This window comes from Cricetulus griseus, chromosome 2 (assembly GCF_003668045.3).
Source record: "Cricetulus griseus strain 17A/GY chromosome 2, alternate assembly CriGri-PICRH-1.0, whole genome shotgun sequence".
Lineage (NCBI taxonomy): Eukaryota > Metazoa > Chordata > Mammalia > Rodentia > Cricetidae > Cricetulus > Cricetulus griseus.
Genome location: NC_048595.1, coordinates 33,045,243 through 33,048,555, shown reverse-complemented (window position 1 = coordinate 33,048,555; position 3,313 = coordinate 33,045,243).

The following is a 3,313-nucleotide window of genomic DNA, read 5'->3' as shown; positions in this document are numbered from 1 at the left end:
GGAGCCCCACACCCAGCCCGGCCTACTCCCAGCAGCCCCAAGAATCTCTGGAGCAAAGGCAGCTAGATGAGACCTCTTCCAAACTGACAGATCTCAGGCGAGCCGGGCTTGGGAGCCTTTCTTCAGCCAGCGATGATGTCCGGAAGAATATTCAGGACTTGGATGGCTCCAGAATTTTAATGAAAGCAAGACTGTTGCTCAAATCTGTTCAGATAAGCAACAGGTTTTATAATTTTTTTTATTACTGATTTTGTTATTTTTTTTTTATCAGCCACTCTCCTATCTTCACACCCTAGTCTTCACCTTGAATGGCTCAGTGCCTGAGGGTGGGGACAAAGCCCTGTCCAGACACATGCCTTCTTCACCAAGCTAATCTGTAGGGCTGGACCTATGACCAAGGACACACTAATCGAACTATGAACTATGAGGCTTTACCCCAGGAGGTGGTTGCTGCCACCCCCTTCCGCAGGCCTGGATCTCCCCACCATAGGGGTCGGGCTCCATTTTAGGATTCGCCCATTCCTATCTCTTCCTTCCCAACCACTGAATTAATCTTTCCTTGCCTGAGACCAGTTGGAAGCACTGGAATGCAGGGAGGAGAGGGGAAGGGCCAGACTGGGCTGCCAGGTTCTAGTCTCCTGTGCACTGAGGGCCAGACATCACCATGAGAAGGGCCTCGGAGGCTGAGAACTCACTGCTGAAGACACGGACACTCCTGCCCTGCTGTGTATAGATGGAAGATATTTATATATTTTTTGGTTGTCAATATTAAATACAGACACTAAGTTATAGTATATCTGGACAAACCCACTTGTAAATACACCAACATACTCCTGTAACTTTACCTAAGCAATATAAATGGCTGGTTTTTAGAAATGTGGTTTCAAAATGCTTGTGGATTGGGTCCAGGCAGGTTTGGGTGGAAGTGAGAGAATCGAAACAAGGCTGTAACCATGCAGTGGCTTTGGACTTCCTGGCTCAGGCTCCTGTCAGTTCTAAGCACCTGTTCAATGTCTTCTTAATTGCTGAAAAATCCGTATGACCTCTGACCCAAAGGAAAACCCCAAGTTCTCTGTCCTGGCAGTCAGCATTTTCATCACATGTTATATTCAGACTGCTAACTGCTAGCCCTGATACTCAAGCTTAGCATCATCGTGAAAGTGAACATAGATGTCCTCTTTGACAGGCTTTAACAAATTTGAAATGGATGCAATCTCACAGCACACACGCGCCACACTTTGATAACTCCTTACTCCAAACAAAATGAGCTGTTCACACTGTCTCAGTGAGTTGTTATGGTGCCTTGTATCCAAGGCAGCTTTCTTATTTACAGAAACCAGAGGCCACCTGAGGAGGTGTCCAAGGTGTCTGGGCAGCACTGAACAGGTAGGCTCTTCCCACAGACCCGCCTAAGAGGCACTTGAAGGGACTTTGCTGTGGCAGTGTATTCTCCCACCTGTCTGGGTTTGTCTGGATTTTCAGCATCGTCCAATGTAGGGCTAGGCACTCAAAAAATACCCTTAGTAGAGCACCATGGGCAGCCTGTCTCTAAAGGTTACAAGACCTAGAGGGAATTTCCTTTCCCGACTACTATGCAGACAGCTATAGAATCTCAGCATGACTAGGAGATTAAGGATTACTCCAGACCCCTTCCCAATCGAGGAACAAAGCTGCTGTGGCCAGATGAGAGTAGTGTGTAAGTAGTCAGTAAGCTTGCAAGGCCCGGGAACCCACCTCTGCAAAGACAGGGCAGGTGGGGAGGACTTCAGGAGAGGTCAGGGGCGTGGCAAGGAGGGTGGCCTAAGGCCGGAAGACCTTCAGGTTCGGGAGAAGCTGGCATCACACGTTCGGTGTCCAGGACTGAAAAAGCCAAACTCCCGCAGCCCTCCCCGACCTGGTGTCTGCCCTGTCTCCCAACGCGATGACGCGCAGGCGCAGAGAAAGGGCCGAGGTGACAACATCCTCTGGGCCACGCAGCAAGGGCGTAGTCAGCTCACTGATGCACCGGGGGGCGGAGTTAGATGACGTCTTCACCAATCAGAGCGAGGGGCGGGCTCAGCCAGGGAGGAGCACACCTGTACTGCATCAGGTGAAGCCTTCGATTTCTGATAGGAAGCCAACAGGTACCGGGGTTGCTTCCAGGCGCCCTTCTCTTTTCACCAGCGCCTAGACAGGTTAGTACTTTATCTGCCTCAGTCTCCCTAGAAATCGTCCGAACTCGGCGGCAGCCTATGTTTTCCTCATGATGCTGCCCACCCACTGCAGAGTCGACGGTTCTTCCGCCAGAGCAAGGAGGGACAAGGCTGAACCATTCCTAGATCTCAGTTTCCACCAGAGAATCTGGTCAAGACTTGAAACGAGAGCACAAGAACTTAGTCTGGCTTCCCAAACTGAATTTTTCCAATGCAGTTTTGGGCTGGAGAGCCGATTCAGAAAGTGCATTCATAAATAGGGATAGAATGTCTATTGTCTTTTGACAAAACTGCATATTCATGGCCCCTCCTCCCATTCTAATTGTCTCTCCAGTCCCCTGCCAATTCAGCTGCGGGCAGTAGTTCCGGACCCTTACCCTTTCCCCGAATTACAAATTACGCAGCAACCTCCTCATCCCTCTCCTTTCAGTCCAGGTTCTCATGGTAGTGATGCTTCTAATATTTAGTTATGTCTCTCTCTTTTTATAAACCTTTTCTGGGTCCCCCTTTCCCTTCAGAATAATAGTCATCTTTCTTTTTTATTGCATGTATTACACATAATGGGTTTCATTATGGCATTTTATGCATGCGTGTAATGTATTTTGATAATATCCACCTCTATTACACTGTTGTCTTTCTCTTGCTGAGCCCTTGCCTCTACCTAACTAGCCCCTCTCTAGTTTCATTATTTTTTTTAATTTTAAGAATTTCATTATATTATTGACAGTGGTGATGGGGGCACGTGTGTGTGTGTGTGTGTGTGTGTGTGTGTGTGTGTGTGTGTGTTGTGTGGAAGTCAGGGGACAACTTGTGGGGGTTGCTTTTTTACCTTAGGTTCCAGGCATCAAACTCATTGTCAGACTTTGGTGGCAAGCACTTCATGCTGAACCATCTTGCTGGTCTTTCCTCCTCCTCCTCCTCCTCCTCCTCCTCCTCCTCCTCCTCCTCTTCCTCCTCCTCCTCCTCCACCTCCTCCTCCTCTTCCTCTGCCTCCCACCTCCCCTCCTCCTCCTCCTCACCCATGAGTTTCACTAGAGTTGCTTATAGGAGCATAGGTGAGAGCTTGTTTACAGGAGCATGGGCGCCTTGCCAGTGACTATACCTTGAAAAAAATATCAATT